The sequence below is a fragment of the Salmo salar genome, chromosome ssa15, assembly GCF_905237065.1.
Source record: "Salmo salar chromosome ssa15, Ssal_v3.1, whole genome shotgun sequence".
In the NCBI taxonomy this organism is placed as follows: Eukaryota; Metazoa; Chordata; class Actinopteri; order Salmoniformes; family Salmonidae; genus Salmo; species Salmo salar.
The window spans coordinates 91,321,055-91,332,984 of NC_059456.1; positions in this window are offsets into that span (position 1 = coordinate 91,321,055).

Sequence of the window (11,930 nt, forward strand, 5' to 3'; positions counted from 1 at the left end):
CCCATTGGGCAAAAGCATCATCAGAAATACATTCCTTTCTTCAATTTTGTCCTTACAGTGAGGGAAAAAAGTATTTGATCCCCTGCTGATTTTGTACCGTTGCCCACTGACAAAGAAATGATCAGTCTATAATTTTAATGGTAGGTTTATTTGAACAGTGAGAGACAGAATAACAACAAAAAAATCCAGAAAAACGCATGTCAAAAATGTAATAAATTTATTTGCATTTTAATGAGGGAAAAAAGTATTTGACCCCTCTGCAAAACATGACTTAGTACTTGGTGGCAAAACCCTAGTTGGCAATCACAGAGGTCAGACGTTTCTTGTAATTGGCCACCAGATTTGCACACATCTCAGGAGGGATTTTGTCCCACTCCTCTTTGAAAATCTTCTCCAAGTCATTAAGGTTTCGAGGCTGACGTTTGGCAACTCGAACCTTCAGCTCCCTCCACAGATTTCTATGGGATTAAGGTCTGGAGACTGGCTAGGCCACTCCAGGACCTTAATGTGCTTCTTCTTGAGCCACTCCTTTGTTGCCTTGGCCGTGTGTTTTGGGTCATTGTCATGCTGGAATACCCATCCACGACCCATTTTCAATGCCCTGGCTGAGGGAAGGAGGTTCTCACCCAAGATTTGACGGTACATGGCCCCGTCCATCGTCCCTTTGATAAGGTGAAGTTGTCCTGTCCCCTTAGCAGAAAAACACCCCCAAAGCATAATGTTTCCACCTCCATGTTTGACGGTGGAGATGGTGTTCTTGGGGTCAGAGGCAGCATTCCTCCTCCTCCAAACACGCCGAGTTGAGTTGATGCCAAAGAGCTCCATTTTGGTCTCATCTGACCACAACACTTTCACCCAGTTGTCCTCTGAATCATTCAGATGTTCATTGGCAAACTTCAGACGGGCATGTATATGTGCTTTCTTGAGCAGGGGGACCTTGTGGGCGCTGCAGGATTTCAGTCCTTCACGGCGTAGTGTGTTACCAATTGTTTTCTTGGTGACTATGGTCCCAGCTGCCTTGAGATCATTGACAAGATCCTCCCGTGTAGTTCTGGGCTGATTCCTCACCGTTCTCATGATCATTGCAACTCCACGAGGTGAGATCTTGCATGGAGCCCCAGGCCAAGCGCGATTGACAGTTCTTTTGTGTTTCTTCCATTTGCGAATAATCGCACCAACTGTTGTCACCTTCTCACCAAGCTGCTTGGCGATGGTCTTGTAGCCCATTCCAGCCTTGTGTAGGTCTATAATCTTGTCCCTGACATCCTTGGAGAGCTCTTTGGTCTTGGCCATGGTGGAGAGTTTGGAATCTGATTGATTGATTGCTTCTGTGGACAGGTGTCTTTTATACAGTTAACAAACTGAGATTAGGAGCACTCCCTTTAAGAGTGTGCTCCTAATCTCAGCTCGTTACCTGTATAAAATATACCTGGGAGCCAGAATTCTTTCTGATTGAGAGGAGGTCAAATACTTTTTTCCCTCATTAAAATGCAAATCAATTTATAAAATTTTTGACATGCGTTTTTCTGGATTTTTTTGTTGTTATTCTGTCTCTCACTGTTCAAATAAACCTACCATTAAAATTATAGACTGATCATTTCTTTGTCAGTGGGCAAACGTACAAAATCAGCAGGGGATCAAATACTTTTTCCCTCACTGTACAAGATGATGTGGTTCAAGTCAAATTACCTTAAATTGAGATATTGAACACTTTATATATCAACGGACTCCTTATATGATGTCAATATTTTTCAGCCATGCTGATTGTTGTCACGAGGAAGAGGACCGAGAATATATTCATGATATTCAGCATTTTGCAAAGCTAATTGTGTATACCAGTATATACTGGACAGTAACTGTGGAGTTTCTGCAGTGCTTAGCAATCAACAGCAGTGCCATTGGTGCATACCTGGGCATTCAATTTAATAGCACACTGGGGCTTAAAAAAATACCTGCATGTCAATTATTTCAGTTCATTTTCACTGTATGAACAGACAGTTTTCTCACCACACACACACACACACACACCACATACGCTGCTGCTACTGTCTATAATCTATCCTGTTGCGTAGTCACTTTACCCATACCGATATGCATATATCTACCTGAATTACATTGTACCCCTGCACATCGACTGGTGTACTGGTACTCCCTGTATATTTTATTCCTTGTGCCACTTTTTCAATTCATTTGTTTTTTCATCTTTAACTCTGCGTTGTTGGAAACACATAAAGTAAGTAAGCATTTCACTGTTAGTCTACACCTGTTGTTTACGGAAGCATGTGGCAAATAAAATGTTATTTGATATATCCTTCACCATGGGGAACATAAATCTGGGGATTAAATGACAGCTTGTGTTGTTCTGTCGCATAATCTTGGTCTATGGGAGTTTCAGTATGTGGGAATGTGTGTGGATTCAGAGAAAATTGGTACAGATATAGGATCTTAATTTGATCACCCTGTTGTAGGAGAACTGTCCTGCACTGCTGGAAATGTAAAACTTGTCGTAATTAGTCATTACCAAAATAGGAACATTTAGTTAGTAATGATATCTACTACGGGACAGACAAGATGACAAAACACATCAGTCATTTTCAAAAACATATATTATTATGATTATTGAATATTGATCCGATTCAGAAGCCCAATGGCTGACTGTGTATAAAACTGACACTGGTTTACTGGTTCCCTGTCAACATTTGAACATCATGAAATCATGTTCCCCCATGATGACCACTGACACAATTAGTGAGGGAGATCAAGTTGGCAAACCAAGCAGCTAATTAACTGGGCCCTGATCATCATGCAGAAGATGATATCATAAATTGTACCCTCTCAAGCACCGTCACGCAAATTGTCAGTAATCCCCTCCAGTATTCACCTCAGAAAACCCAAACAGTTACAGTGAGCTAAAAAGTATTGGGACAGTGACACATTCTAAAATGTGCTGTTATTTCTAAATGGTTCACCCGATATGTATGAAAATATCCTCAAATTAAATTTGACAGTCTTATCTTTAACCTCATAGTTATTGCATAATTTCCAAACCCAAAGTGCTGGAGTACAGTACAGAGCCAAAACAACAAAAAAACGTGTCACTGTCCCAATACTTTTGGAGCTCACTATATGCTGAAGTGTAGACCGACCTGTTTGTACTGATCTGTCTGTACTGTGTACGTAAAGTTGCATTGTAATGTAGTTTGATAATCCAGTTATCTGTACGTACATGGAGTCTAAATTCACACAAATCCTTTTAAATAAAATTAGGTTGAACATGAAAAGGTTCAATGAAAGCCTTCTGCTGAGGAGGCCGGGAGTTTATAGCACAACATAAATGAGCAGTGTTTGTTCATATTGGGTTGAAAATAAAGCAACTAAAGGTTTTTGAGATAAAATATATTGCACCTCATGCAGGCTCATCCCTGAGCTCCCTGGGGAACAGCCAGGACAGAACATGAGGCGGCAGCAGCAGCCTGAAACTAAGACTCTATCTATCACACTTAAAAAGATACCGCCCAACCTCCACCTAACCACAACCTAGCCGCCAATACACTTGGAGTTCCTATATTAACAAGTGATGTTTCTCAGACAAAAGGAGTTCTCCATAGGATTTCAGTTCCTCTGACATACAGCAATACAATAAGAGGGAGACAAAAGCTCTCTGGAAGCTCAGAGAACAGCACATTATAATGCCTGTGTGGATATAGAATGCCCGAGTTGTATTATAATACCTACGATGAAAGTAAATGAACACATTGAAATACATATCACATTACCGCCCACTCAGAATGTGTTTAACCTCAATTCAATAGGCTGAATAGCAAACAATTAAGCTTCCCAGGCAGGTGTCCAACAGAGTATAGACAGGTAGATCGGGTTAATTTAGAAACTAATTCTAGCATTATCCCAAAGCTGTGCTATCCCAAATCAGCAGTTCCTCTATGATCTTATCCCTGATCAGATTAAATTGTATATGTGATGAAAGAAGCATTCCTCCTTAGATTAGGTATACACAGTATGATTTTGAATTCCCTGGATATGCAGTATATTCAAGGATAATTTGTAAACCCTTGAGATTAATAGAACACTAAACAAGCCAATATAAAACACACAACAATTTAATCTAATCATTATTTTCCCTCTAAAGCTGAAAACAGGTGTTATGAATAGAGTGTGACTGAAATGCATAAAACAACAAACCCTAATGTGATGCTAAAAAAAATGATGAGGCAAAGCAAACTGCGTAACTGAAATAGTGCAACTTTTATCTTTGGAATTATTTCTGGGGAAAGTCTGGCTCCCACTGTAATAAACAAATACATGTTCCATTAAATGAAGAGTGGAAGCTAGATGGTATAGGCTACATTCCACACGAGGCAGAAGTATTACTACTTGCACATTTTAGTGAAAATAAAAGCAAAAGGAACACCTGGATATGCAAATGCAACCTTGACCCTGTCTTCAACCCTACTCTGAACACTAACCAAACCTAAAACAGTAGCTGAGTAGTTGTAACTCTTTTTCTCCTTCCATTTTCCCTCCATCGCTGATTCTAATGCAATCCAAACCAAGGGAACCATCCACCTCTCACTGCAAATCAGTCTAAAGAAGCAGTCTAATGCTGCTAGATTGCTAGAGAAGACTGGCTCTGTTATTGCAAGGTATTATTTTCCATTAATGCCAGTGTGCCTTTTTAAAATGAAGCTTGGATGGAGATTGAGAGTGGGTTTAAAAGGATCTGCTAAATTGTGTCCCAAAATTGGTTTCGGAAAGGGAAGATTTCAGTATTAAATGTTTCCTTACATTAAATGATTCCATCCGACAAGACATTTATGAAGATTGCAGACCCATAATGTAACATTTTGCAAGAATGTGGCAAAATTAAATTTTTGGTAGCCTATATAGGTTGTTCGACAGTGCAAAATGAAGTTTAGTTTACTGCCGAACAAACTGCAGTTGTATAGTGTAGCCTATGGTACTCTATAGTGGTAGTATTCTCCCTTGATTGTGGATTGACTTCCTTTTGTTTTTAATTCAGACCACAAGTTCTTTCTGACTGTTCCGAGGATGATTAGCAAGACATCAAATAGGTGATTTTCAATGTAAAATAAAGTTTCCAGGTGTGAGTCAGTAGAAAGCGTGACTCAATTTAAGCCAATTAGGTCAGTGTCCCTCTGTTTATAGTACACTGAAATTATAATTAGAAAAGCAACTGTGGCAGCAGCTGTTGCATTATTTTGTCAGATGTTCTGGAATATTGAGGTCTTTTAGTTTTGTCACATTGAGATATTGAAATATAGGAACATGCATATGTTAGCTTAAAGGTTTAAGGGAAAAGCATATGAAATTGAAATAGGACCCCATTATTACCCCTGATAAATGGCATGTATTACTGTAAGCCAAACGTCTTACTCTTTTAATTTGATCATCTGAGGGATGTTTATCTTTCATATTCCTCGGTAAGAGACTGTTCCATGGCCAATTCTATAGGTATGCTATGCTACTAAATATAACTTGCAGGCCAAATATTGATTCCCACAATGACTCACTACTGCTATCAAATATATAGTCTGCTCAAGTTGTTAGTCCTTTCACTCAGTCTCTGAATATGCCACTTGGTCAAGAAAGCAATTTATCTCTTTGAGAATTTCTGCTATTTCCTCCTTCCAGAGGAGTGTTTTTATGGCTTTCAGAATAATGGAATAAATGGTGAGGTGTCCTTCACTGTTAGACACTGGCAGGTACTCTTCACTGGAAGACACATTCCACCTATGTTTACTCTTCTATGAGTTGGAGTATGATTCATCTGAGAACATAATTTTAAACCCCCGGTGCTTCAATCTACAGTAAGTAAAATTCCCCTCAAAGTCTGTCAGAGATAGTTGTTTTTAATGGGCTGCGTCTCAATCCACTGCATCCGCCTATTGTGGCATTCTGCATTTGCTGTGGAAGGTGGTCGAGCTACAGCATTGTTTGTCTGACCATGACACATCCCGATTTGGCCTACTAATATGACCACTCTATGGAAAGGTGAGACTCTCACGGACACAACAGTGTTCTATGTTTTGTTCTACGCCCCCCCCCAAGCCACACGGGACTAATCTGAATATAACCGGTACCGGTTTCAAAAATGAATGGAAGTAAGGAGGTAGTTTTCTGTCCACCCAAAAAAAGTAGCTAAATAAATGTAAAATACACACACATGGAACCCAGGGCCAACCGCACCAGCATATGGTCTCACAAGGGGTCTGAGGATCTCATCTCGGTACCTAATGGCAGTCAGGCTACCTCTGGCGAGCACATGGAGGGCTGTGCGGCCCCCCAAAGAAATGCCACCCCACACCATGACTGACCCACCGCCAAACCGGTCATGCTGGAGGATGTTGCAGGCAGCAGAACGTTCTCCATGGCGTCTCCAGACTCTGTCACGTCTGTCACGTGCTCAGTGTGAACCTGCTTTCATCTGTGAAGAGCACAGGGCGCCAGTGGCGAATTTGCCAATCTTGGTGTTCTCTGGCAAATGCCAAACGTCCTGCACGGTGTTGGGCTGTAAGCACAACCCACACCTGTGGACATCGGGCCCTCATACCACCCTCATGGAGTCTGTTTCTGACCGTTTGAGCAGACACATGCACATTTGTGGCCTGCTGGAGGTCATTTTGCAGGGCTCTGGCAGTGCTCCTCCTGCTCCTCCTTGCACAAAGGCGGAGGTAGCGGTCCTGCTGCTGGGTTGTTGCTCTCCTACGGCCTCCTCCACATCTCCTGATGTACTGGCCTGTCTCCTGGTAGCGCCTCCATGCTCTGGACACTACGCTGACAGACACAGCAAACCTTCTTGCCACAGCTCGCATTGATGTGCCATCCTGGATGAGCTGCACTACCTGAGCCACTTGTGTGGGTTGTAGACTCCGTCTCATGCTACCACTAGAGTGAAAGCACCGCCAGCATTCAAAAGTGACCAAAACATCAGCCGGGAAGCATAGGAACTGAGAAGTGGTCTGTGCAGAACCACTCCTTTATTGGGGGTGTCTTGCTAATTGCCTATAATTTCCACCTGTTGTCTATTCCATTTGCACAACAGCATGTGACATTTATTGTCAATCAGTGTTGCTTCCTAAGTGGACAGTTTGATTTCACAGAAGTGTGATTGACTTGGAGTTACAGTACATTGTTTTGTTTAAGTGTTCCCTTTATTTTTTTGATCAGTATATATTTCCTGAGATTTCTTATATCGCCTAGATATAGGACAGACACTTCAAAACCTTATTCTTTATGATTTCTTTTTTGACTCTTTTTTGCCATTTATTAATTATACAATGCGTTTCTATGGCTATAGTAGTAAAGGCCAAATTCTATACTTTATCCCCCCAAAAATCATATTTTTATTTTATACCTAAAGGGGTCCTAATATTCAAAATCAAATAGCTAAATGATCCATGGTATGACCATCTTAAAAAATCCCATGTCAGCTTAGAACCCCCCCTCCCCCCAGAAGTAAATTGATGGATTCAAACTATTGTACGTACAGAAGCCTATAGAAATACCTGCTACATTGTAAGTGCAACTTTTAGTTCATGCCACTTCATATTTTTCTGTTCTAGACTAGCAGAAGGAAATCAATTTTTTAAGAATAATTTTGATAAATATTCCCAGGGCGCCTATGTAAACATCAAGATTTGCTTTGTGGATTGCTACATTCTTCATACTTGTCCACTATTTACATTTACATTTAAGTCATTTAGCAGACGCTCTTATCCAGAGCGACTTACAAATTGGTGCATTCACCTTATGATATCCAGTGGAACAACCACTTTACAATAGTGCATCTAAATCTTTTAAGGGGGGGGGGGTTAGAAGGATTACTTTATCCTATCCTAGGTATTCCTTAAAGAGGTGGGGTTTCAGGTGACTCAGGAAGGTGGTGATTGACTCCGCTGTCCTGGCGTCGTGAGGGAGCTTGTTCCATAATTGGGGTGCCAGAGCAGCGAACAGTTTTGACTGGGCTGAGCGGGAACTGTGCTTCCTCAGAGGTAGGGGGGCCAGCAGGCCAGAGGTGGATGAACGCAGTGCCCTTGTTTGGGTGTAGGGCCTGATCAGAGCCTGAAGGTATGGAGGTGCCGTTCCCTTCACAGCTCCGTAGGCAATCACCATGGTCTTGTAGCGGATGCGAGCTTCAACTGGAAGCCAGTGGAGAGAGCGGAGGAGCGGGGTGACGTGAGAGAACTTGGGAAGGTTGAACACCAGACGGGCTGCGGCGTTCTGGATGAGTTGTAGGGGTTTAATGGCACAGGCAGGGAGCCCAGCCAACAGCGAGTTGCAGTAATCCAGACGGGAGATGACAAGTGCCTGGATTAGGACCTGCGCCGCTTCCTGTGTGAGGCAGGGTCGTACTCTGCGAATGTTGTAGAGCATGAACCTACAGGATCGGGTCACCGCCTTGATGTTAGTGGAGAACGACAGGGTCTTGTCCAGGATCACGCCAAGGTTCTTAGCACTCTGGGAGGAGGACACAAGGGAGTTGTCAACCGTGATGGCGAGATCATGGAACGGGCAGTCCTTCCCCGGGAGGAAGAGCAGCTCCGTCTTGCCGAGGTTCAGCTTGAGCTGGTGATCCGTCATCCACACTGATATGTCTGACAGACATGCAGAGATGCGATTCGCCGCCTGGTTATCAGAAGGGGGAAAGGAGAAGATTAATTGTGTGTCGTCTGCATAGCAATGATAGGAGAGACCATGTGAGGATATGACAGAGCCAAGTGACTTGGTGTATAAAGAGATTAGGAGAGGGCCTAGAACAGAGCCCTGGGGGACACCAGTGGTGAGAGCGCATTGTGCGGAGACAGATTCTCGCCACGCCACCTGGTAGGAGCGACCTGTCAGGTAGGACGCAATCCAAGCGTGGGCCGCGCCGGAGATGCCCAACTCGGAGAGGGTGGAGAGGAGGATCTGATGGTTCACAGTATCAAAGGCAGCAGATAGGTCTAGAAGGATGAGAGCAGAGGAGAGAGAGTTAGCTTTAGCAGTGCGGAGAGCCTCCGTGACACAGAGAAGAGCAGTCTCAGTTGAATGCCCAGTCTTGAAACCTGACTGATTAGGATCAAGAAGGTCATTCTGAGAGAGATAGCAGGAGAACTGGCCAAGGACGGCACGTTCAAGAGTTTTGGAGAGAAAAGAAAGAAGGGATACTGGTCTGTAGTTGTTGACATCGGAGGGATCGAGTGTAGGTTTTTTCAGAAGGGGTACAACTCTCGCTCTCTTGAAGACGGAAGGGACGTAGCCAGCGGTCAAGCATGAGTTGGTGAGCGAGGTGAGGTAGGGGAGAAGGTCTCCGGAAATGGTCTGGAGAAGAGAGGAGGGGATAGGGTCAAGTGGGCAGGTTGTTGGGCGGCCGGCCGTCACAAGACGCGAGATTTCATCTGGAGAGAGAGGGGAGAAAGAGGTCAAAGCACAGGGTAGGGCAGTGTGTTATATTACTATTTCCACTACAGATGGTATACCCAATGATACAATGTATGCCCGAGATCTAGGCACACTAGATTAATTTGTGTGGTTGAGAACTTGTAATATAGGCAAGCCAAACGAATCCATCCCTCCATCAACAAAGACTAAATCATCATTATAACATAACAATATGGCTGCTTTAGTAACCTATACATGCTTTGCTGTTGTAACCCTATCTTTTAATATGTTCTGCTATAGTTCTGAGGAATATCGGCAGTTGAATCAAAAACAACACAACATAATGAATTAAATTCTCAAAGCCAAAACTTACAGCATGATTACTGTAATGTTTGAATAAACTGTTATCTTCATTACGTTTCGGTCAAGTTACTCCTTCTCATAATAAGCTCAGAGGGTACTTTATAGTATGATAGTCACAATGAGGTGACCTAGTGGACTGATTAATATAACAATATTTGACAGAAAACATACTGGCAGAGTGACAATTTTGGTACACATCTACACTACATAACCAAAAATATGTGGACACCTGCTCGTCGAACATCTCATTCCAAAATCATGGGCATTAATATGGAGAAGGTCCTCCTTTACTGCCACTCTTCTGAGAAGGCTTTCCACCAGATGTTGGAACATTGCTACGGGGACGTGCTTCCCTTCCGCCACAAGAGCGTTAGAAACGTCGGGCACTGATGTTGGGAGATTAGGCCTGGCTCACAGTGTTCCAATTCATCCCAAAGGTGTTCGATGGGGTTGAAGTCAGGGTTCTGTGCAGGCCAGTCAAGTTCTTCCACACCGATCTCGGCAAACAATTTCTGTATGGACCTCACTTTGTGTACAGGGCATTGTCATGCTGAAACAAGGAAGGGGCTTCCCCAAACTGTTGTCACAAAGATTGAACACAGAATCGTCTAGAATGTCAATACAGTATATACTGTAGCGTTGAGAATTCCCTTCACTGGAAATATGGGGCCTAGCCCAAACCATGAAAAACAGCCCCAGACCATTATTCCTTCTCCACCAAACTTTACAGTTGGCACTATGCATTGGGGCCAAACCCAGATTCATCCTCAAACTGCCAGATGGTGAAGCGTGAATCATCGCTCCAGAGAACGCGTTTCCACTGCTCCAGAGTCCAATGCCGGCGAGCTTAACACCACTCCAGCCAACGTTTGGCATTGCACATGATGGTCTTAGGCTTCTGTGCAGCTGCTCGGCCATGGTATTAGTTTTATATTTATTAAAGACCAGTTTATTTTTAATTAGCCATTCTGACACTGACAATAACTCCTTGCTAAGAGTCTTACTGAGCTCACAGGCTGTAGGTGCTGATGTGTAGAGTGTGCAATCATCAGCATACATAGTCATTTAAGCATCTTGTAAGACAAGTGGCAAATCATTTGTAAAAATAGAGAAGAGTAATGGCTGAAGGCAAATGCCCTGAGGGATACTGGAGTTGTTGCTCACTCCAGCCTGAGTTTTATATTGCACCTGGCATTGCATAGATTATATTATAGTCTGTTATTTATAAATTCCCTTCTCAACACTTCTGGATGTGTTGCCTGACACTCAACTGGTTTTAACACTCGAATGGAGTCGGGATTGGAAATATGATATACACATTATATACAAACGTATGTGGATACCAGACTCTTGACTAGAACTGTATACTATATAGGCTGTATGGTTCTGGGCAGCACTATTCCTTGAAGTAGTTTCAAATATTTTCATCACTAATGGAAGTCGCATACAGACCACCTTCTCTGAGACCTCTATTTGGTTCCCATTATAGAGAAGATTTTCCATCACCTCTATAAAAAGCATTTAATGTTCTATCCAATTGTGTTCCAAAACATTGGATGTGTCAGTATAAACCAAGGTCTTTGCAGTGTAATTGTCATCAAGTGTTAGGTTATAATGTTATTCATGAGAACAATTGGACACATTGTTGTCTTTTATTATGGTAGGATATTTGGTGCATTGTGCCAGGGATATGGAATGGCATTTGTGATGGTGTGAAGCAATAGTCTGTGCATATTAAGGACTACTGGTCAATGGTGACAACTTTTTATGTTTGAATACCCATGATATTCCCATATTTCAAAATAGTAAGATCCTATTTTACATTGAACCTATTCTACATTAACCTTGTCCCCAGGGCTAATTGAGATAGAGCCAGCTGGTGGGTGAGCCTAATTCTACACTGAACAAAAACAGAAACACAACATGTAAAGTGTTGGTCCCATGTTTCATTAGCTGAAATAAAAGATCCCAGAAATGTTCCATATGCACAAAAAGCTAATTTCTCTCAAAGTTTGTGCACAAATGCATTTACAACCCTGTTAGTGAGCATTTCTCCTTTTCCAAGATAATCCATCCACCTGACAGCTGTGGCATTGTCTTGTATTCTAGCTTGAAATATACTTATTCATGTTACCATACTTTAACTTATTGATTACTTATTAACTTAT